The 25,946-nt window shown below is 39.5% G+C and overlaps 1 pseudogene; it reads left to right on the top strand.

Annotated features, from left to right (window-relative positions):
• The first annotated feature begins 11,928 nt into the window (after positions 1-11,928).
• Positions 11,929-12,025, top strand: LOC131222553 (U6 spliceosomal RNA; annotated as a pseudogene).
• The last annotated feature ends 13,921 nt before the right edge of the window (positions 12,026-25,946 follow it).

The raw sequence follows: 25,946 nt of genomic DNA, 5'->3' as shown, positions 1-25,946 counted from the left end.
TTTACCATTTTTGGTCATTTCTATGGACGGCTTGGATGTACACATGCCTGACACGGTGGGCCCAAATTGATGGATGGCTTGGATATTCCAAAAGTTTCTATTTTGTTCACTACACGTCAGTGGACCCACTGATTTTGGACCTGGGCATGCTCATATTGGTGGGGCCCACTCAATGGATGGCTTCGGTGTTCCACAAGTGTGCCATTGTGGGCCATGGTCTCTCCATGTTGGAACTTGGGACTCGTCCTATCAAGTCCAGATAATGGAGGTGTGGGCTCACCTATCCCAACCAAAGATTGAAGAATGCTGTTTTCATATACTTCATTGGACGATCATATACATCCCAATATGAATGCTTTGGCAATCCCAGTTATATCCCAGTTTCTAATGGGTTAGGCCCAGAACCGTTTAAAACGTGAAACGAGCGTGCAAGCTGAAATTTAGGCCCGACCATGGCCCGTAGCAACTGCATGTATGCCTGGATTTGCCTTCAGCTCAGACGTCAAGTAAGGTAGGTTTGCAAATCTGATAGGCCCAACTATAGGCCCGCAGGCCCATCTTGAGCCGAAGCCAACTGGCCTTCGTGCCGACCTGCTTCATTGAAGGCCATGTTGCCAATGGTAGGTTGGCTGGACGACTTGCTTAGCCAATTCCGGGTCACTCGTATCCAACCGGCCTGAAAATTATGCATTTTAAGTGAGTGAATCTAACATTTACCATCCCTTAGCCAACCCATGACTGCCAAGTGTCCAAAAATGGGCTTAACAATCAATCAAAGCATGCCACCTAATATTATCCTTCAACACTGATGCAGGGATGGATGTGACAAGGTTGATCACCGTCTTCCTCAAGGGGATAATTAATCCAAATCCACGGAGCTTCTCTGAACTCCTCAAAGAGATTCCTCGAATCCATGAGGAAAAATAGAAATAAATTCTAACAAATTTAAAAATAGATTGATGGATGATAAAAAAAAAAAAAAAATGAAATTACAACCCTTTAAATAGTAATCTCAATCATAGGAAGAAGTTTCGGAGTCAAACTCCAACTCAAACTCTCTAAAAACATGAGTTATTGTAAATAGTAAGCTTACTATTTTATAGACGGTCATGATTTCTGGCTTCATGGTTTTCAGCCAAAAATAGTAAGTGTCCAATTTGCCTAACCATGTTATTCTCCTAAATTTTCTAAGCTCTTTTCATGTTGGGCACAACTCCTAAAGCTCAAAGGATCAAGAGTTATGATCAAATTAAAACTTAATATAAATAGTAAAAAAAAAAATTAAAAAAGATTTTCAGCCATCGATCTAATGGAATTCGCAAATACGGCGTGGGATACCCGGCATAGCGGGTTGGTTGGCTAAAGTAGCTTCTCCTACCACAAAATCATATAAGGTACGTAAAATAACTCATTCCAGTTTGCTACATATGCCTGTTTTAGGGTTTTGACGATCCTTATCACTTCCACCTTTCTGTGGTCCTTCTTGGACATGAAAGTATCCGTGACCTACTCTACATCGAACTCCCTATCATTTATAAAGATTCCATTTGCTCATTTATAAATACCTCATTTCTTTCTCATTTTAACAATTTTTAACTTTTGAGAGAGAGAGAGTGAGAGAGAGAGAGAGTCTGGGTATTTTCTACAACATCATCTAGCTTATTAATAAGTTATAGCGATTCAAATCAAGTGGAATAGGATTGGGACTTAAGATCTTTGATAAACTTCTCTACTAAGGAGTTTTAATTCTCTTCTTTCTCCTCTTAAATCTCTCGTGCACACAACAATTTCAAGTGGAATTTCTACGTTTTCTTACTTTGATAATTTTATGTTGCCATAATATCCTTCTCATACATCTCCTTCTTGTAATTTCCTCACTCAACATTTGCTTTGTGTCTTGATAAATAATTAGATCCTGATGTATTAGAAATCAGAGATCATTTAGGGTATGTTTGGATACCACCAAATAATTTATTTTTTCTATTTACAGCAATAGATAAGTAAGTTTAGTTTAAGATCAATTATAAGTAACTTTTTTCTACTTAAATTACTTAATCACTTCAGCTTAAAAAGTAGAGACCAAGACAAACCACTCGAGGCGTAAGTGGCTAATCTTAAATAACTTACAATCCAAACAACTCCTTAGTAGCCTTCTCTTTTACTTTTAAGTGATAATATCTTTTTGGACATGATTAGTGTTGAGCGTGTCATCTCCAGGCGCAGATTAGGTACTACCCCCGCTCGTGCAGAGTTCGAGACAGGGTAGACATGTAGTCCCTACATTGGTGGAGAGCGGTTACGTTAGAGGGCAGGAGGACACATCAGCAAACGGAGGCGTTAACCCGCATTTATACTCGGGTCCACAAAAAGCGTCAAACCTCTCATTTTCTTCCGTTTTCTACGTTTTCTCTCTCTATTCTCACTCCCTCTTTCCTTATCCCTGTGATCTCTCTCCGATCCTCTCTCTCTTAACAACCCAAACCCTCCCTCTCTTTCTCTCTCGGCTTATCTCTCTCATCTCTCTCTAATCAATCCCCCCCCCCCCCCCCCTGTTTCTCTAATAGTGTTCTCTTATCAATCTTGTCTCCTCTTTCTTCAGCGTCATTCTATTGCAACCCATTTACAAGCCATTATCATCTTGACGGAGATCTCATCATACATTTGGATATAATGGGTAGGGTTTCTACCCTTTTTTTTTTCTTCATCCTATTTACATACTTAGATAAGAGATTTGAAATTACAGATTTTCTTTTGGGAAATTCATTGAGATTTTGTCTTTTGTGATTGGAATTTAAAGTTTCTCATTTGGAAATGCAATTGCAATTGGGTTTTTGGGATTGGAATTAGGGTTTTGGGATTAAGAGTGGAATTGAAATTAGTGAGAATTCTCTCCCTTTATATAATTTCATCCATTTGATTAGTGGCATATCCGAAATTCAGTGGGTAAAAGAAAAATCCATCAATCGTTATGGGCAATACCCTCTTTGTGATGAATGAAATTTTTAAGGCATGGCCTGTTTGTGATGGGCCTCACTAGAGAGCTCACTATACAATCAAAAGTGATTCTTATTAAAATTTGCATTTTCTATTATCTATTTTTTGGGATCTTATACAATGATTTTATATTGAATTCCTATATACTCATTTAGTTTTTCTTCTTATCTTATAATGCAGAACATACAGTCGGAATTTGTATCTTGAAACATTTACCATCGGGCACGCTCACAACCCGACATGGGGGTGGTGTGCTCAAGCTTGTTCTGTTGCTACAATCTGTTGGCTTAGAGGAGGCTTGTTGGTTCGCAAAATGTATTCTCCATTGAATTCGTGTTTCGGGGCCAACCATTTCAGCATCAGTGTAGTTGGCTTATACCTGTTGCAGCTGCGTTATATGGGCATTGACCATAGCTGAGATTAGTGGGGTGCTCCTCGTGGTGGCAAAATTGGAGAGCTTGCACGCTGTGAAGAAATTAATGCTACTATTGATGTCTCAAGTTTTTTCATGGGCACGTGATGGCCTGAGGTTATGCTACCTACTACTCTTGTTGAGCGTCTGCATTGGCCTTGTGATGTCAACAACATGGGCAGTGATGTTGCTACCATTGTACCTGGTCTAGTCATGGATCTTTCTTTCTTTTTTTTTTACTCATTATGGATATGTTGTTTTCTTTCAAATATATTGTATAGTGTTGTCTAGATTGGATTATACTATAGGTGAGCCTCGAAACTTTTTATGCACCTGGCTAAAGCTTGTTCAACTATTTTATTCAAATCAACGAAGTTACATGTGGATTGTTCAAGCTTTATATGGAAAAAATATATATATATCTAAAACTAGGTTCTCATACATTTGGCTCTAAGAAGTCTCCTTCCCAATGGTGTATGACAGCTGCATGCTTGCCCTCTCTTGGCATTCTAGCATCACTTTAGCACCTATAAAGCACAACTGACAATTGCAAATTAAGCTATCAAGTCAGTGTGAATGGACATACAAAAATCATCTTAACCATTGATCTAAGGGCATGTTTGGTACATGGGCTTAGATGGAATTAGGTAAGAGTGAATTATATTTGGTCTTGCAAATTTCATCCAGCGTCTGACAAGGATGGGAAGGGTTGGGATTGCAGGGGATGAAATTGCATTTGGTCTCAAGTGAAATTTTCTGGTGGATTTTGAAATCCACGACACATGTGGACCCCACATTGATGCATGTGTTTTATCCATGTCATTCATCCATGTATTCCTTATACATGTGACATTCTAGTTATAGACGTGTACAGGTGTCGTCCATCCATGCATGCTCTATATGTGTTTTCCCATGGCAAGAATTTTATTCCAAACATGAGATTGGATGGCCAAAATACAATGTATTTCCGAACATGAAATCATTGTGCAATAATGGTGCTAATCCAATATAATACAATTATATTCCATTTAACCCCACGGACCAAACAGGCCTTAAATGTTTGGCTCATGGGCTGTGGTCTATAAGCAAGGGACCAAATGGATGGTTTTAACCATTTGATTAACAACATTCTTTTTTATTGACAATAAAAGTTTTTTTTTTTTTTTAAAGGTGAAAATTGTGTATGTCTCCCATCATTAGCTTTAAAAGGTGGAAATTGTGTACAAAGACATCTTGGTCATATAGTTGGAATCATTTCATTGTTATGACTTTTGGTCATACTTCATACATAGATATGCAAATCCTGTGTTCATATTTCATGTACATTGTTTCTCAATGGTCCTGGTCATAGTTCTAAACTCCGTCTAGCAAGATCAACTTAGTCATGACTCATCAAGATGTGAAGTTTGGAGAGCCAATTGCATCAACCAACAAGTTTGTGCCTCATTTGCGGCCATGCATGTGAAAGGGAGAATGTTTTATAACCCGAATGCATAAGCTCTTAGACTTCTCATAGCCTCGCTCTTATAATCCATGTAAGAATGTCCTTGAGTTTTCTCAAGCTCCAAATTAATTGTACAACTTTTCAAACAGGCCCCAACAAAATAAAAACAAAAGGGGGTCATGCCTATCATATGATGAAAACAAATACAGCTTCTGCACGGTTGAAAATTTTTAAAAGAAGAAGAAGAAGAAGAAGAATTTGAGCATGCCCCAATAAAATAAAAACAAAAAGGGAGTCATGCCTATCATATGGTAGAAACAAAGACAGCTTCCTAACAAAAATTTTGAGAAGACAAAACATCCTGCCAACCACTTAACAAAACACCCAAACGCTAGCTTGCAACTCCCAGCACCACCATCGATCCATTGAAAATTTTGCCCCAAAAACACTACCGCACACAAAATCATCCACCCACTAGCATTCAAACAAAACAACATAGTAACCATCCTGATTGAACTATGGCTTGAAAGCAAAGATGATCATGACAGTACTTAGTTACCTGCAGCATAGGAATACCACAATAGCTTTGCAGAAATTTCATTAGAATTGAGAGTACTAATCAACATCAAGTTAAGGAAAGCAATAAAAAAGGGGGAAAAAAAGCTCATACAGTGAATCTAACGTGTACAAAGCCAAAATTATTGATATAGCAAATACACAATGCATATTGTTGATATAAATATAAGTTTGAACAAATGTGGTAATCGGCCATAGTAGAATCATGATTTCGGTGAGTAGAACTTTATCTTAGAACAATTGTTACACACTTGAAATCACGAATGTTAAAAGGATTCCCTACTTTTCTTCTTCATCCACTCTTTTCTTTCTAATGGATAATAGAAATTTTTTATCAAGCAAGGTTAAGTAAAAACAGAATACTAATAATACCTAGGATAGCACTCAAGAGAAGATTACAACAAAAATTGAAAGAAGAGAATTTTTTTTTTTAAGATAACTCAGAGAAAAAAACTGAAAAAGAGTGCATATAGTTAAACCTTTGTTACTTGACAAAGAAAAATGAAAAAAGTTCACTTCCTTTTTGGGATTTTTAACTTATTTTTCATGATAACTGACCGAATACATTAACCAGCAAATATTCTTTCTTTCCTTTTCTTACAAGAGAAAGTTTGAGAGTATTTCGAAGCCAAAATATAAAGAACATAATCAAGATAGCTAGAGTCCTATGATAGTTCATCACCATTTAAAAAATGGTGGAGAATCTTTTAACATTGAGTAATTTTTTCCCTAGTTGGAGACAAGAATATATGCTCACCTTTAATAAAAGAAAATCTAATTACTCGAGTGTAGGTGGTGATCTTCCCACCCCCACCAATTGATTGTAATCATATAGTGTTCAATCTTTACGTAAATTGATACTTGGTTGGTGGTTGCAAGGGGACAAAGGGGCACTCATGAACCGCAATGACTCTCTCTAGGAACATTTGAACTTTGGTAAAGCAAAAACACAATAATAAAAACTTCAATAAGCACAAGTGATACAAATGTTATATCTAATATTATAAAGCTACTAAATCAAATCTCATTTTTACCCAAGGTCTAATGTTGCAAGAATTTTGTTGAAGGATGCGAACATTAGGTAGTTGGTATCTACTTTGAGGCATTGGAGCATTGATGAATCCACTAGGGCTAGGAGTGTAGCTCATCACCATTTGATGATCATGTCTTATATGATATCCACTTGGTAATCCAAAAAAAAAAAAATCATCACCATAATATGTGAATCTTGATAAAGAATAAAAAAGAATGAGAAACTTTAACGAAGTAACCATATGCCATGATAAACTTTAATAAACAAGTTCGCAACAATACCGAATTGAAATGACCCAATTAGGGGAATGCAAATGGATAAATTGATGGTTGAAATGAATAATGGTGCATAATGTTTGATGCCTCGGCCCTTGTCTGCTTCTCGTGATTTGTTTGTGGCTGAACAAATTTAATTTGAGATTTCTCTTCTTTATTTTATCCAGCAGATTTTTAAATGCACAATGGCTATCTCTAACTCCAGGTTTTACTTTAATATGACTTGCGGTTTATGAACTCAGACTATCTACAAAAGTAATTTGCTTTTTTTTTTTTGCAAGGCATGCATTTTCAGTTAGCTCAGAGTGTGCACTTTTAGCATCTACAATTTTGGTCATCTTAGGGTATGCAAGTTCATTACTCATACTTTCTATCGGCTCAAGGCATGCATAATCGGTATCTACACTTTCGTCATCGATTTGAGATGGCATCATTAGAGGTTCCTTGATCATTTTTATACATCTCATAACTTTATCATGAAATTTATCTACATATCTATCGGCAAATTCGAAAACCTCATTATGTTTCCCGACCATTGTTGCAATTTTAAAAAACTTGCAACATAAATATTTTTTCTGCTCATCTAAAGCAACATTGTGGTCATCTTGTATTATTATTTTAGTATGATCCTTAGCAAAATCTACCTTTGCATCTCTTCGCCATCTCTTCAGAATATAATGGGGATGAAACACCTTTATATTATGATGATCTAGAACTTTCAATGCATGACTACATAAGATACCCATAAACTCAAACTTCTTGCAGCTACAAGTTACGGTACTATTCAATGAGTTGAATTTAATAATACGTCCTTCATCTTTTTCATTATAAGTAATTCGAAACTCTGTAATTGTGCCAAATTTACTATATTTAAAAATGAAATAACTAAGACTTTTTTTTATACTCATCTTGAAAATTTTCAAATACTTTTAGAGTGTATGCCTTTGCCGCTTCCTTTAGCATATTCATATCAAGAAATAGCACAGGGGTACTTTGCCTCATTCTAAAATTAGCCATGGATTCTTAGTATCGTCGATCAACCAGTACTCGATCATATTGATTGAAGAAACGTAATAGATTGTATTTGGAGTTCAAATATTTTTTCAAAAGACTATTCATGCTCTCACTTCGTTACGTACTTTTCATATCTGCATAGAATATATTTCTTCCATGAACCAAAGCCTTTTTAAATTATTTTTTTAAAAAAAATAAATAAATCTTGTAGTCACTTATCGTGTATTAAATTCTACTTCTCAAGCATGTTATTCCATGAAACTAATGATTCTTCGTCCTCATAATCATTCACATCTATTAAAATTATATTCAAAACTTTTTGAAGCTTTAAATACATCATTAAGATGTTTCACAATATTTCAGTAAATGTGTCAAATGCATAAGCGATGATATGTTTCCGGCATCACTGAAGCTATTGCATTAGCCATTGCAGCATCTTGGTCAGTCAAGAATGTCATTGGTTGTCTTCCAAATATCGCACTTAAAAATATTTAAAACAACCACTTAAACGATTCAATTATCTCGTCATATAATAAGGCTTCGCCGAATATTATTGTTTGCTTATAATGATTTACCCCAATAAATGGGGCAAATGGCCGTTCATAGCTATTTATCATGTACATGGTATCAACGCAAAGTACATCCCCAAAAACATTGTAATTCATTATTGACTTCGTATCTGTCCAAAATATATTCGTGATTTGATTATCTTCATCTACTTGTATTGCATAAAAGAAAGATGGATCATTTACTTATATTTTTTAAAAGTATTCTGGAACGACTCTTGCATCACCATTTTCTATTGCTTTCATTCGCTTTCTCTGTATGTAATTTTTGTGATCGATAGGTGTAAAACCTAGATTCTCCCAACCTCCAGCTCGTCTACTCATCAATTTTCCAACTGCTTTGGGTGTTATTCCTAAAGCATCAACTATATCTACTTTAATTTTTTGTTAATCAGTCAAGCCTCTTTGTGACCTTAACATATGCACCTTTGATGGTGTAACAACTTCATGATTATGCTCTGCCACAAACTTAGTTATATGATATTTTCCATTCACCTGAAGTTTAATAATCATGCTTGCTAAACATTGAGTTCTTATAATTAGACGGATAAACTTCGACTGATTAAGATGTTTCCTTTTACGTCTTTGACCTTCTTTGAAACAATAAAAATGTCTTTTAACTATGACACCATTATCGGATTTTTTTTATCCATGACTTTCAAGTACTAAAACTCTTCTTTACAGCATACCTATTGTAAAACTTGTATGCATTATTGTCAGAAATAAACTTCATTCATAATTTTGGTTCTTCATCTAACTCATCATCTGTACTGACCAGTACATCTTATCTTTCTTCATATTTATCTACTTATTGGTTTGCATCTTGATCATATATTTCTATATCAAATTTTAACCTTTGATATGGTTGAGAATATACTTGAGTCTTAATATATCATTATCCATTTAACCAAATAACCTTCAAAAGAAAAGGACATTTAAATCATTCACCATTCTAAAAATCATTTATAATATATAATATGTATATGAGGATCTAACCATCTATTATATGTCTGATTTTAGTTTTACTTTTATCTCATTTGATAGCAATAATACACTTGATTAAAAAAGAATTAGATTATTTAAAATAAAAAAATTACCAAATATTGCCATAAACATAAAAATGTCCAAGTGTCATATGATGCACATAATTAAACCTTTATACCATCCAATATATGAGTAGGGCTCACCAAAATATAATATAACCCAAATGAATGAAATCAATCGACTCTCCAGTGAGGACCATCACAATAGGCCATACCTTAAAAATTAGATTATACAAAATGCAAATTTCAATAAGAATATCTTTTGATTGTATAGTGAGCTCTCCAGTGAGGCCCATCACAAACAAGCCATGTCCTAAAAATCTTATCCATCACAAAGAGGGCATGCCCATAATAATTGATAAAATTTTCTTTTACCCATTAAATTTCGGATAGGCCACTAATCAAATAGATGTGATTATATAAGGGAGAGAATTTTTACTAATCTCAATTCTAATCTCAATCCCAAAACCCTAATTCCAATCCCAAAACTCTAATTGCAATTGCATTTCCAATCGAGAAATTCAAAATCCAATCATGAAAGACAAAATCTCAATGTATTTCTCAAAAGAAAAACTCCAATTTCAAATATCTAATATAAGCATGTAAATATGATGAAGAAAAAAAATATAGGGTAGAAACCCTGCCCGTTATATGCAGAGGTACAATAAGAGCTCCGTCAAGATAATAGTGGCCTGCAAATGAGTTGCCATAGGTTGGCGCTGGAGAAAGAGGGGGCAAGATTGATAAGGGAATGCTATTAGAGAAACATGGGGGTTAAGATTGATTAGAGAGAGATGAGAGAGATAAGTCGGGAGAGAAAGAGAGGGAAGGTTTGGGTTGTTGAGAGAAATAGAATCGAAGAGAGATCACAGCGATAAGGAAAGAGGGAGTGAGAATAGAGAGAAAAATGTAAAAAATGGAAGAAAATGAGAGGTTTAGCGCTTTTTGTGGACCTAAGTACAAATGCGGGCTAACGCATCTGTTTTCTTATATGTCCTCATGCCCTCTGACGTAACCACTCTCCATCAATGCAGGGGCTACATGTCTATCCTGTCCCGAGCTCTGCACGGGCAGGGGTAGTACCTAATCCGCGTCCGTCATCTCCTAAGTTATAATTACAGTCAAGTTTTATTAGTTTTACTTTCTTTTACTTTGATCGTCTCATTCATAATTGATATTGAGTGGCCCATCTCCATGATCATGAACGTAACTGAGCAATAAAATACTTTCGACTTTAAATCTTATATGCAATTGGGTTGGGCAATTCACCTCCAAACCTTCCAATCCTTTAAAATCCAAAAACCTTGTAAAATAAAAGCTACAAGCAAGTGCTCAAGTCATTTCTTCTCTATGACAAAGGCCTTTACTTGAAATCTTCGGTTGTAGATTAATCACATAAGTTATTTTAACGTGATTTTGGGGTGTATGGTAGGGTTGTACACGAGCCAAGCTAGCTCGAAAAGCTCGCTCGGCTCAGCTCAACTCGATCTAGCTCAAATTGACTCGGCTAAAACGACGACTCAAGGTGAGCCACGCTTCATATGACCTAGATCGTTTTGAAAACAAACTAGGGCCAAACATAGTGCAGCTTGACTTGACTTGACTCGACTTGACTCGAACTTGTTCATCAAAATTCTAATCCATTTATAATCTGTATGTCTACATGTTTTGTTTCCCTTCTTCTCACCAATCATATTTCTTTGAAGGGAGCGTTACATTAGGAAATTTGAACAGAGAATTAAACACCTACAACCAAAAGTATGGTACTACTCTTGCTAGAATGCATAGAGATCATGAGAGAGGGTTCATATGTGTTGTATTTAAAAGAAAGAGCTCTGTGTAGAAATATAAAAAGAATTGCAACCCAATAAGACTGATTAATCAGGAAATTTCATGATTTCGATGCAACCAAACCACCTTTAGTCACAGAAAATATTTTAAAGCTATTATGTTTTTAAAGTTCAATATGGCACCATCAACGTCCTTTTGGTAATCTAACCGTTTCAATTGTCCATGGCAGGAAGGATAACTTTGGAAAGTCAATCTTAGCAAAGATCCCAGCCGTCTAATAGTTCCAGATGCTAAGGAGAGCTTTTTATGCTGCATCCATTTTTTCTAAAATAAACTATTTTAATTTTGATTTTTCACGTGCTCCAGCCCTCAAACTCTCTTATATCCCTGAACCCATAGGCAAGTCTATCTTGAATCTAATATCGTAAATGTGGTACGTGCAAGGACACCAATCCAATGGGCCCTGTCATGCTGGTCCTGTGGACCAAAATCAGGCAATCGCAACCATCCATGGCGAAAAATATAAATGAGGAATGGTCCACATTCGATGAGCAAAATCCCCTTGAAATGGATTGTTTGGGTCACCCAGTAACTGTGAGTGGGGCCTATGGCCCTTCTTGGTGGAGCGAATGAGATGATTAACGGTTCAGATGTCGTTCACTTACCTCCCTGCAACGGCTCTAGATGGAGGGCCCATTTTCGTGCCCTTCAGATGGTCCCACATCGTCTAGTTTGATCGTAGCATTGCAGCTTTATAAGCGCGTGCTTTGATTGATTATTGTCTTTTCGAAGACCTCCGATATAATTGGAACGGTACAGAACAGATTAGCATTGAGCAAGGATGACACGCACAAATTGAAAAATAGTCCAAATTGTTTTACTATTTTTGGTCATTTTTTGGACGGCTTGGATGTACACATGCATTGACACGGTGGGCCCACTTGATGGATGGTTTGGATGTTCCAAAAGTGTCTCTATTTTGGCCATTCAGATGGACGCTTTAGATGTTGCACAAGCGGGAGCGGATTACCTGTGAACCCAGAGATATCTCTGTGTCCGAGGCTGTGTGGGTCCTCAGAGATGTCCGTGACAAATCCACTACGTCCATCTGTTTTGAAAGACCACAGTAGGGCAAGATGCTAAAAATCAGGCAGATCCAAAACTCAGGTGGGTCACATCAACAAAACAGGGGGAACAGCAACGTCCACCGTTGAAACTTTCCTGGATGACCATTATGCTTATATGCCATCCAAACCGTTCATAGAATTAATACCACTCAGATAAACTGTATGAACAAAATGTTATCCTGATACAAAACTTCTGTCATAGCCAGGCGTTCAATCCCCACTGTTTCGTGTGGTATGGCCCACATGAGTTTTGGATCTTCGTAATTTTTAGCATCCTGTCCTACTGTGGTCTTTGAAAACAGATGGACGGAGTGGATTTGTCACTGGACATCTTTATATGCCACACACAGGCAATCTGCTCTCCTATGATGCCCATTTGCACATGTCAGTGGACCCGCTGATTTTGAACCTGGGCATGCACATAAGGTGAGGCCCACTTGATGGATAGCTTGGATGTTCCACAAGTGTGCCATTGAAAAATCTCTATTCGGGCACCCAAAAACTAGCTGGTTGAACAATTCTACCCCATCCATTCCATGGTAAATCTGCCCAAAATGCGGCCCACATTCAACGTGGTAAAAGCAAAGGCTGGATGGATCTCATATTGAAATTGTGGGCCATGGTCTATCCATGTTGGAACTTGGGATTCGTCCTATTATAGTCCAGATAATGGAGGTGTGAGCCCACCGGTCCCAACCAAAGATTGAAGGACAATGTTTGAATATCCTTGATTGGACCATCATATGATTCACAATATACATGCGTTCGGCAGTCCCAGTTGTTTCAATGGCCCAGGCCCAGAACGGCTCAAAATCCTAGCCAAGGCCATTCATGGCCCAGTCCATTTACAGCTGATCCAAGTCCACAAATTTATCGCTTCTCACGCCTAAGCTCTAACTTGGGCATGCAAGCCCAAACGCCGGCCCCACTTGGGCTGTTGGCGCAAATTACAGAATTTATAAATTCTATAAAAATAATTAAAGAAACTGAAAATAAATGATAAGCTGAAGCACTTGTGATCATACTGTCCTTAAAGCATTATTCACCTATTCTCAAAGTGATTGAAAATACTGATATGTCCTTAAAGTGTTATTCGCCCGTTCTCAAAGTAATTGAGAATGCTGATAAGTTGCAGACAAATAGCTTATAAGATACGCGTTCAGCAAACATGAAGAACCACGAATGAAACTATGTGTAAACAAATTTCGTTCTGGTAGATAAAAGTAATAAAATCTCATATCAGAGAGAAAATTAGAAAATTTGTTGTTAATTCAAACCACTACTTTGGTATGTTTCTCGAGGACTGGTGGCTGTAGTTTGTTTTAAACTTGTCTGGCTTGATCTTGTTTTTCTTCGTGGGTTGTATGTGAGAGTGGTTCGTGTTGTTGGTGATGGTCCGAAGAACCACCTAGTCACTATTTATATAGGCCAGGGTTGCTGACCATTTTGGTTCGTGGTTATAACTCAATATGACTGTTTTATGGATGTTTGTGAGAAACTAGTTGTTATTGGCAGTTTCTGACCGTTATGCATGTGGGACAAATAGTTGCTTTATGCTAGCCGTTTAGACTTATTGGCTAGCTATTTTATAACCGTTGGGCTACCCACATGCAGCAGTTTCTGCATAGTCTAGTTTAATGTTACACGTGTAATTAAACTGTTCTCAAATGGCTGTGCATGGTCTAGTTTAATGTTATATGTGTAATTAAACCTTTTTCAAACGATTAGTTTTCAACCTTTATAAAAGCCACATTGGTCTCATTCAGACCAATCGCCCACTCCAGCCACCTGACCCATATTCCCCGCCACACCGTTACTTACTCATTTCGATATGGTCGCAAAGGAGCAACCCATCTGCGACACGATATGCACATGTGAAGTACAAAGTACGCTACCAGCGGCTCCACAACCACACTGCCTCGCATGCCCACACCCTCGCGCCGAGTCCAAGCTCGAGCTTGATCCCCTGCACGGGTGATACGCGAGTCCTAGTTCTCCATGGATTAACCAAGCAAATAATAAAGTACTGCACACCCCATATATAAACACAACATTTTCTTCTCTCCTTTTTGATATGAGACTATTCCCAAAATACCAAAAACGCAAGTTTTTTAAACAAAATTCTTTTATTACACACACACACACACATATGAAAATGGTTCTATGTAGTCGAGCTCATGGGAACTTCCCACGAGGTCGAGCTGTGTGGGCCCCACCATGATGTGTGTCGAACATCAACACCATCCATTTGATGGGTCCCCTTTAAATTATGAGATATCCCAAAAATCAGCTGTACACGGAACTCAGGTATGCCATACTATCTAAAATCATATGAAGACATGCCTAAAACATATAAAAGCACTTGGTGGGACCCACCTGAAATTTGGATGTGTCTGAACTTGGTTTGACCCCTCATTCAAGTGGGACATACATAATGGATGGGCTAGATTTGTGAACGACATCTTAGTGGGCCCAAAAAACGATTATGAATGTTTTAATGGGAGGATAACCCCTCTCAACTTTTGTATGTGGTGTGGCCCACAAAATTCATGGATTGACTTGATTTTTAAACTCGAGGCCCACCATGGAATGGTGCATCTGATTGATGGGATAGATGTTTGGCACGCATCACGGTGGGGCCCACAGCTCGACCTCATGGGAAGTTCCCATGAGCTCGATCGCATAGAACTCTCTCTCTCTCTCTCTCTCTCTAAATATATGCGAGAATATAAACAGCTTATATGCATAAAGAAAAAAATATTTTGATTTGAATATTTCTTTAGTGTTAGTATCTCAAAGTTCTATCAAAATTCCTAGTAGCCATGGCTTTGAACCAGTTATTATTAGAAAACAGAAATAGAGAAATCACACACATAATTACTTTTGTGTTATTAGAGCTCTAACAATCTTGCTCGACACAATTAATGGCCATGTGCTTATCCTATCATACTCAAGTTGTGTAACTGCTCTTCCGTTATTCTTATTCAGTTAGAGACTTGAATCAAATGGGGTTTTTGCTTATTTTGTATTGCGATTTTTAAACTTATTTAGTATCTTTCAATGTAATGAGATTAACACAACGCATAAACCCCGCTATATTTTTTAGCTTTAATACCCATGATGATATCCACATGTTCAAGATCCATAATTTTGAATACGGAAGATAAAAACTTATATGTTTATGTTACACATTCCATTATGTTACTTATTATTAACATGTCATCAATATATAGACAAATAATAATTACACAGTCATTATCGACTTTAAAATATATGCATTTGTCAACTACATTCTGCATAAAAGAATAAGATATTATTTTTGAATCAAACTTCTCAGAGCACTATTTAAGTACTTGTTTTAATTTATACAAAGATTTAATTAATTTACAAACTTTATTCTCATTTCTTGATAGACCAAACTCTTTAAGTTGTTTTATGCATATGTCCTCATTGAGGTTACCTTCATGGAATCCACCATAATGTATGTGTTTTATTTATTTACAAACAACTCGTTTAAGTTGTTTGTCCATTTTAGTAGCTCATTTCTAAACATGAACCAAAAAAGAGGTGCATCCAAATCTCAGGTGAACCATGCCATGTAGGAAATGGTGGTGTTTGAAGGCCCACCATTAAAAACTCCCAGGGACTACAAAGGTTTTGGATTAAGTTGATATTTGTGTTTTCCCCTTGTTGAGGTCTGCATGACCGATCCATCAGGTTGGATGGCAAGCAAACATTACACATTACAATGTACTTAAGAAATAAGTTTTCAATGGTGGGCACTGAATCACCTTGGTTTTTGTGGTGTGGTCCACCTGATATTTGGATCTGTCTCATTTTTTAGCTCATGCCCAAAAATGAGGACGCAGATTGGGCACTACCTGAGTCAAGCTCGAAATAGGCTGGGGCTCTGTGGAGCCCACTATAATGTATATACGGGTTTATCCACATCATACATCCATTTTTCCGTATCATTTTAGGGTATAAACCCAAAAATGAGGCATATCTAAGGCTCAAGTGGACCACACCATAAGAAACATCAGTGATAATGATGTTCACAGTTGAAACCTCCTTAAGGCCCACCGCGGTGTTTTTTTGCCATCAAACCAGGTCATAAGGTCACATAGAACCGGATGAAGGCAAAATACAAATATCAGCTTGATCCAAAACTTCTTAGCTCTAAAGAAGTTTTTAATGGTAGGCCTTTAATCGCCACTGGGTGGTCCGCTTGAGTCTTTGGACATGCCTCAATTTTTTTGGCTTATACGTTAAAATGATATAGAGAAACTTTGATGTATTTAGTCTATATGCACGCCGCCTATCCGTTTTGCCAGATCAATCTCAGGTGGACCATACTATAGGGTACATCGGTGATTGAATGCCTTATCATTAAAAACTTCCTTAAGCCCACCGTAATGTTTGGGTAATGCTTATTTGGGAAACGGACCTTGCCCCTAGCCAATGGCTAGTTGTCAGTGCTCTGTGGGCTCCACCATGATGTATTTGTTTCATCCATGCTGTCCACCCATTTTTTCATATCATTTTATATTATGAATATAAAAATGAATTAGATCAAAATATCAAGTGGACCACACTGTGTTGATTGAACCACCACCATTAAAAACTTCTTATAGGCCACACAAGTTTTGGATCAAGTTGATATTTATTTTTTCTCTTCATACAGGTACGTATGACCTAATCAACAGGTTGGATGTCAAATAAACAATACAATCGGCCCTAAGAGGTTTTAAATGGTGGACATTCAATCGCTACTGTTTTACCGTGGTCTGGTCCAATGAGATTTATATCTGCCTAATTTTTGGTATCAAGCCATAAAATGATATTTAAAAATGGATGGACGGTGTGGATAAAACACGTACATCACAGTGGGCGTACAGAGCACCGACCACTAGACACGGTGGATAAAACAAATATCAGCGTGATCCGAAGCTTTTGTGGCCCATTAACGGACACTTCACTGTTTCCTATGGTTTGGTCCACCTGAGAATTGGATCTGCTTCATTTTTGGGATCAAGTCCTAAAATGATCTGAGAAAACAGATGGACGGCGTGGATACAGAAAACATAGATCAAGGTGGTCCCCACGATAAGGTCCACTCCTAATCCACTCCCCTCTTGGATCCTCCGGCATGAGTTCCTTAACGACCCCTTGGGAAAAAAAGAAGGAAGCGGACCTATTATGGCCAGCAATCTGATGAACAGCTCGGATCTAGCACGTGTGCCCTCTCATGGGCAATCCGCCAAGCGTGTGGGGTTAGCAAACTACCGAAAGCCATTAAAGCGCTAGCGCGCCAAGCTTTGGGGATTTTGAATCTCTCTCTTCTGCTGCTGCTGCTGCTGCAACACCTCTCTCTCTCTCTCTCTCTGCATGTGCATGTTTCAGGTTCCTTGAATGGACAGGTCAGTAGAAAGTCACCCCAAATGAGAAGTAGGGTTTGGTAATTTGTTCTGATTCCTCTCTTACCCAAAATTTCATCTGATTTTGAACAATTGCATCTGTCGTTAGTGTCTGTCGACCATTTCAAATTGCTCCTCATGCGCTAAAAGTATGATGTTTTTATAATCTGTATGTCGACTTGTTCTGTTTTTATTCTTCTCAACGATCACATTTCGTCGGATGCAGCATTACATTAGGAAATTTGTACAGACAATCGATCGCCTACAGCCAGAAGTATGCTATAACTCTTGCTAGAATTTCTAGGGATTGTGACATGGGGTTCTTTTGTGTTTTATTGGAAAGAAAGTACTCTTTAATATCCACTGTGAGTATCGTTTCATGATTTTAGGAATTCCACAGCTTGGAAATATAAAAAAAAGTTGCGAATTGTTTTTCTTGCTGCCTTATGCAAAGGTAGCTTATGCCATGGGCGTGGAGGTTGAATCATGACTTAGCCATTTCTGGCCCTACATATACGTGTGAGAGGTTTGTACACTACTAGAAGAGTAGAGAGATCAAGAATATACTAAATCTTCTAGTGTAGTATGAAGAATTCCAATGTAGGCTACACTATGGTAGAGTTTAGAGATTTCTGGAAGTTTTTATTGTTTTCTAATTAATTTTAGTGCCAGAAGTCTAGAAAGATTCTAAAGCATTCTTAACCATTGGATGAATGGCATTTGACATAATCCTAATGATTTGTGTAAAGTAACCAGAAGCTTCTTGTGTTTATATTAGGGAAGGGCTCCTCATTTTGGACTCTAACTCCTTGGAGTAGTAATCTTCTTTACAAGTGCAATATAAGCTTTCCCATCCACTCTCGTGTCCTCTTGCATTCTTGCTAAGTCTTTGGTTTCTAGTTCTTAGCAGTGCAAGTTAGAGATAGGCTGACTCAATTACTGTGGGGGCCACTCTTGAGCGCCGTACGAGCACAGGTGCTAAGGAGTTAGCAAGCCTATGACAGTTGGTATTAGGGTTTGGTTGGTTCTTTGGGCATCATTTTGAGAATGGAGGTGACTACAACTGAGAATGTTGAGAATATGCGTGAACCTTCCAGGCACTGCAAGGGGGATCGGTCCAAGGACTCAAGGGTGAGTAGGAACTATGGTTCATTGGATAATCTCACTGGCAAGTTGGAACTTGCCGTTGCTGAAGGGGATGAAAGATTGAGGAACGTGGAGTGAACCCTACCAGTTCACGTTGAGGCGATCAAGCAGGTTGGTGACGATATGAGGTACAATGGAAGTACTCAAGGCTCAAATTTCAAAGATTCGAGAGACAATGTTAAAGGAGATTGAGGGGCTGCATGCTAGGATTGTCATGATAGAGAAGGTAATGATGAATGATGGATATGATTCAAGGGATGTTATAAGGCTTAGGATCCTTGACCTTAGGTGCTTTGATGGGGCAAGGGACATAAAGGAGGTGGAGAATTTACTGTGGTAGATGGGAGTGATATTTCAGGGCTTTTAAGTTGGAGGATGAAGAGGACAAAGTACATGTCATGCTCTGACCATGTACGGTGTACCTCACCGATGACAAAATGCTGCAGTGGTGCAGGGAAAGGCCGAGGTTGAGAAGGGTCTCTACGCCCTCAAGACATGGGGGGAGCTCAAGGAATTGAAGGTGCAATTCCTTCCTGAGAATGTGGAGTACCTGATGAGAAAGAGTCTTAAGAAACTCCAATACAATGGGTCAATTAGGGTTAAGTGAAGCAATTCATGACATCGATGTTAGACAATTATTGACATGGCGAATAAGGAAAGCTTTTCTTTTTCATGGATGGCTTTAGTCATGGGAGAAACATGAAATACAATGTTATGATGTGTAAGATTTGGCTCTACATCGGCAATGGCAGAGCGGCTTGTGGAGAGGTGCTCCAATAGGGCCAAGAATACTTTTAAGTCCAAGTATACTAATCAGTCCAACAATGCAACAGCGATCATGGTGGACGAGAGGCAAAGTCCAATAAGGGAAGACAGGACTTCAAGAGGCTACAAGAATCTAGGGGCAAGCCTGAAAGTAAGGAGAGGAGCTTGGGTTGCTTCATATATAACAGTGACCATTGAGAAAGCGAGTGCCCACAGGCAAGCTCTAAACTTGACCCAAACCAGAGAGGAAGGGGAGGAAGCAAGGATGGGGGCAATCTATCTGCTGAATGCATTGATGGGTCAAGTGGCAAAGGAGGCCAAGCCACATAGATGGGAGTTGATGCATGTGGATGCATACATCAATGGGAAGCTCACTTGAACCATTGTTGACATAGGGGTGACTCATGGCATCATCTCAGGTAAGGAGGCAAAACGGCTGGGTTAGGCAGTTGCAAAGAACTCCAATAGGATGATGGCGGTTAATTGAAAAGCCAAACCATTGGAGGTGTGGACGAGGATGTGAATGCATTGGTGGGCGGAGTTGTAAGACGAGTCTATCCTCTTCACTAGATGACTTCCAAGTCATTCTGGGCATGAATTTCCTAAGCATGACTAAGGTGGCTCAAATGCCCTTCTTTTGGGTGGTCTGCATCATGGATGAGTGTGCCCATGTATGGTCCTGTGGTACGAATGGGGAAGGCTGAGGCAGAGAGGGTTTGAGCATAGAGAAGGTTTGAACCTTGCATCGAATAAATGGTCTCAAGAAGGACGTGACCACACATGAAGCAACTGAAGCGAATGACATGGAATTGTGTTGGGGGAACAACATCCGCAAGATATAGAGAATGCAAGGACCTTGGAGGGGATGGGAAGCATGGTGGGAGAACCACTTTTGCAAGAGTACAAGGATGATATGATGAAATGAGCATGTCGGTGGGACTACTTGGAGGAATTTGACATGGTGGTGGAGTACCGACTTGGTGGGGAAACCAACTGGCCAATGTGCAAAGGAGGTGGAGTTGGCCTCACTTAAGCCAAAGGAGGGGGCTATGGTTATTCGACTGGAGGGGAGCATGGCTAACTGCATCAGGGAAGGTTTAGGGGAATGGCCCTAGGACTAAGAGACTTTGGAGGGATAGTCTCTTGGTTATCAAGGGTGATGAGCTCTATGCGTTGAATTGGGGTGACCCAAGGGCCGAGTTGTTAAATGAGAACAAGGTATTCCAGAACGGTAATTTCAATTCAGTTAGTCCATCTAAAAGCATAAGTTCCGATATTATACTAGTTTGCAAGAGTCACACTACGATGAACAAAATGTGCCATATCAATTCAATAATGCAATACAAATAGCTCTTTCTTCCCCTGAGTCTCATAACCTGTCAAGGAAAGCAGGCAATCTGTTTGGTACACTTGAATTTGGTAACTGGCACTGTTATAATGATTCCACTATGCTGATTTCTATCAAACTGAACAAATGAAAGCCATGAGTTGCTCTACCCAATAAACGATGTTTATATAAATGGTATATCCTATTGCTAGGAATGAGAACTCTCTTAACCACAAATGACAAGTGGTTGTAGCGACCTCTTATCAGGTATGGGAGCAACTGCATTGCTCTAAAATTTCAAGCTTTGTCCATTTTCTATGCTCAACCTGATGTCATTTTCTCAATTGGTGCAATTTATAGATTAGTGCATGGCCTTTTCAGAGGGTGGAATTGGATTATTGAAGTAGAAGAAATGAACAATAAATCTATTATGCATTCAATAAAGGATATTACCAAGCCCACACAGGTATACAAGGCTACTAATGCAAACGCCACCGCAGTGTGCCATCCTAGCATATTGGTACAAGATCTAATCCATTCATCAGAAGCGTACCACTATTTTGATGCTCTCACCCAATAATCAGGTCAGTGCAATCGTCCAGTTGGCCATAGTTTACAAAATAAATTTATGTCTACAAGGCTACTAATGCAAACACCACCAGGTCCACCACAATGTGCCATCTTGGCATAGTGGTATGAGATCTAATCCATTCATCAGAAGCGTACCCCTATTTTGATGCTCTTGGTAAGAATCAGGTCCAGTGGGCCATAGTTTGCAAAATAAATTTACGTTTGAAAAATACTTGGCTAAAGTTTTCTTAACCGTCCAACTATTTCTGACATTGTGGCACTCCTGCTGAGTGGACCTGATTCATTTTTTGGGAGAGAACCTCTACACGGTCAGAACCACCTTATGGATCTCTTGGATATTGCACCTGCCAGCCACACTAGCATGTGGTGGTGTGTGCATTACCAGCCCTTTACACATGTATGGGTGATGTTTTATTTAAACCAACACGATTTAAATGATTTTTAAACTCGCAAGTATACGAATCAGATGCAGATACGGTACGTATTACGAGATCGTTCCCACAAGGACTAGTCGTCACAATTTAAATCTATGATTCTCCTTAACTAATCCAACAAATAATGGAATGAATTTCTAAGCACAATTTTATGAAAAAACAATTAATTAAGAACAGGGAAGAAAATTCAATCAGAGAGAGAGCACTAGGACTTTCGAATCCACCCCTAATTATCCTAACCTTGTTTTGTTTATTGATTCACCTTGATCTAGATTGATACCACTTATACAGAGAAAGCACAATCTGTGTCCTTAATCGGGCATACAGACTGTCTAATTCCTTTAAGCAATGCCATGAATGACATATCCCATGTCCTTGGTCGGGTACATGGAATGTACATTCATTAAAGCACCCTGTTTCTTCCTCTATAGGAAACTTGTTCTTGATCAGACACAAGTACCTATAATAAGCATCCAAACAACATCCATATATATACTTTAATCAAGTTCATAGATGGAGAAGTATAGAATTTAAACCCATAAAGCCCACTTAAAGAAAGAAACAAATTAATTGAAATTCAAAGTAAATCAACCAATACAAGAGCTAATCAAATTAGGGGCTTCATCTCAGCCCTAGCTGAGAGATTAGTGACCCATAAAATCCATAAAAAATATTAAATAAAATTCATAAAAGAAACGTCAAACCAAACAATCTCTCTCTCTCTTCTTTCTTCTCTTTCTTCTCTCCCTTGCTCCAGATCTGAAATCTCCTGGTTCTGAATGCCTTTCCCATGTCCAAAACTCCCCCTTTATAGCTGCTGGATGGCTGGGGTCGGTGGCAGAGTCGTAGAAGGACTCGGAGTACAAATTTTCGCAGCCGTGATCGGTGGGCCCCACAGAGGTATTTTCTGGAAAATCCACCCCATCCATTGGATTCAGAACGAAATTTCAGTCAAGAATGGGTGGTTTTGAAGGTCCATTAGCGCGGCCTACAGAAGAAATCTCAAAAAACTCAGTTTTGAACGTCCCGGGGCAGTCTACTTTTGGCCTCTGTACCGCACATGTGTGTACGCATGGGCGAGGAATATCAACATGGTTTTGAAGCTCTCGAAGCCCTCTACACGATGGACGGATCAGATCTTCCATCTGATCGAAGATGGTGGGCCACAACCGACCGGAAGTCAGCTCTTCGCGGACGTGCGTAAGCCTTCGCACGTCCGGCGCTGCGATGCTCGGTGGGCCCCACATAAGCGTTTTCGGGGAAATCCACCCCGTCCATTGGATAGAGGACGAGATTTCGTTCAAAGATGGATGGTTTTGAACTTGCGTGGACGCGGCCCAAAGAAGGAATCATGCTGTTTTCATTCTGGACGTCATGGGGCAGCTTGCTTGTGTCCTCTGTACCGAACACGTGTGCACGTATGAGAGTGGAACATCAGCATGGTTTTGTAGTTCTCGAACCCATCTACACGATGGACGGCTCGGATCGGCCGTACGTGTTACCGGTGGGGCCCACAGCGGTCCGTAAAAACGCCTTTCCGCCCGTTGCGGCGCTGGAAACGGAAAATTCCGTTTTTTGAAGGGATGAAGTCGGGTCAGCGCTGCTGACCGACTTATGCTCGTTCGGTGCACATGCAGTGCACATGTGCACCATGCACATGTCACCCAAGGTGGGGTCCACTGTGATACTTTTGAGAAATCTGCACCGTCCATCCTTTTTATCATATTATTTCCACCGTCAGGACCAAAATTAATGTATATCCAGATATCCAGCGGGCCCCACTTAATGAATTAAGGGGCTGATCTGGCCGTTAGACCACTTCCCGAGATCTTCAATGGCTGAAATTTAATATGTACGGTTAAATTATGGTCCCCATCACGTGTATGAAGTTTCGAGTTGATCGGATGGCGGGAAACATGTGATCTTGCATTCTGGACCCTTTTCGAACCCCTTTTTTCCTTGCTTTCCTCAATCCCAGGCGTGTAAAATCTTCACTATTGGTTTTCTGGAGTCCATCCCGTGCTCTGGTAATTTTGGAGTGCCAAATCCATGTTCTTAACATCATCTTTCAGTTAACGCTCCTGACTTCATCCTGTAACAAAAATACAATTAAAATACTCCATTAAGCATTATCATATACGTAAAATCTGGTAATTACTGGGGTCTGATATGCAATATTTGACCTGCACCGTCCATCCTTTTTATCATATTATTTCCACCGTCAGGACCAAAATTAATGTATATCCAGATATCCAGCGGGCCCCACTTAATGAATTAAGGGGCTGATCTGGCCGTTAGACCACTTCCCGAGATCTTCAATGGCTGAAATTTAATATGTACGGTTAAATTATGGTCCCCATCACGTGTATGAAGTTTCGAGTTGATCGGATGGCGGGAAACATGTGATCTTGCATTCTGGACCCTTTTCGAACCCCTTTTTTCCTTGCTTTCCTCAATCCCAGGCGTGTATTTTCTGGAGTCCATCCCGTGCTCTGGTAATTTTGGAGTGCCAAATCCATGTTCTTAACATCATCTTTCAGTTAACGCTCCTGACTTCATCCTGTAACAAAAATACAATTAAAATACTCCATTAAGCATTATCATATACGTAAAATCTGGTAATTACTGGGGTCTGATATGCAATATTTGACCCTGATCAATGGGCTTAACAAAGCTGGAATTAATATTCTGGAATTCTTTTTCTAATCTTCTTTTGTTATCTTCTCCTTTAAAACGAAAAAAAAAGGATGCAAATACGGAGATGACGACGACGATGATCGGAAAGCAGAAAGGCCCTGAATTTGTATCGCTGGAGAATCTGGCTGTCGCCAGATCGAATGGGAAAGGACTCCCACCAGTAGTGGGTGAGGCCCTCGGGAAGAATGACAGGGAGTGGAACTTGGTCGAATCGAGAAGAAGGACTCGGAACTCGGCGACCAATAGTCGTAGGAAATACACTTCATTCCCTACACTCTACGTCAAAGGATACTCTCATGGCTGGGCTCCTATCAATCTAGAGAAAGTTTTTGGGCGGGCGGGGGCGGTGATGGACGTTGTCCTGCTTAGAGACAGAGAAAGCGGTGCCTATCGGGGTTTTGCTCTAGTCCGCATGAGCAGCGAAGCAGAACTGGCCAGGGCGGTGGCCATGCTGCATGGTGACAACTACGATGGGAAAAAATGTTGGTCCATAGAGCTCGCTACGGCCCGGAGACGTTACCTAGCTCATCTAACCTGAAGCGCACCCCCCCCCGTCGAGCTTGGATAATAATGGACCATCACCTTCCAGGTCCGGTTAACCCATCCCTCGTTTGTTCGGAGGACGTTTCTTTCAGAGATGCCCTGTTACACGGACCAAAAGGACTGCTTCAACTGAGCGGATGCCGGACGCGATACCGAAGACCGCGACGAACCCCGCCCGAAATGATGACTCGACGACCTAGCGGAATACACGGTCACAGTGGACCAGGAGATCTTCGACAAAAATCGATCAGAACTGGCTAAATCTGTGGTGATCATAACGAGAGAGGGTGCTTCGATTCCGACAGTTAGGGAATGGATTCTAGATTGTATAGGCTACCAATAAGGAAACTCCGACATCAAGCCCTTCGGATACAACGCTCTTTGGGTTAGGGTTTGTCCAGGCCTCAATCCAGACATGTTAACAATGGCGGGTCATTTGCATGCCTCTGGACCGGTCTTAAAAGTCATGGCGTGGGATGACTTCTCCATTTTTGGCAAGGAAAACATCTGGATTCTCATCTGGGACATCCCGATGGAGTGCTGGTATGACGATTTTCTCATTAAAGCTGCTTCTCGTTTGGGTTTCATTCTTGAAATTGACACGAAGACGCAGTTAGGGGTGGAACTTGGTGTTATCAGAGCCCGGGTGAGAAGAATGAAAGGTTCCCCTTTCCCGACCCACCTACGCGTCAAAGTGGATGGCCAGACCATCCTCCTTCCGGTGCAGAAGGAACATCCAGACTCTTTTCAA

The sequence above is a fragment of the Magnolia sinica genome, chromosome 1 (assembly GCF_029962835.1).
Source record: "Magnolia sinica isolate HGM2019 chromosome 1, MsV1, whole genome shotgun sequence".
Classification (NCBI taxonomy): domain Eukaryota; kingdom Viridiplantae; phylum Streptophyta; class Magnoliopsida; order Magnoliales; family Magnoliaceae; genus Magnolia; species Magnolia sinica.
Note: the sequence above shows the minus strand (reverse complement) of the source record. Positions and strands in the feature narration are given on the sequence as shown.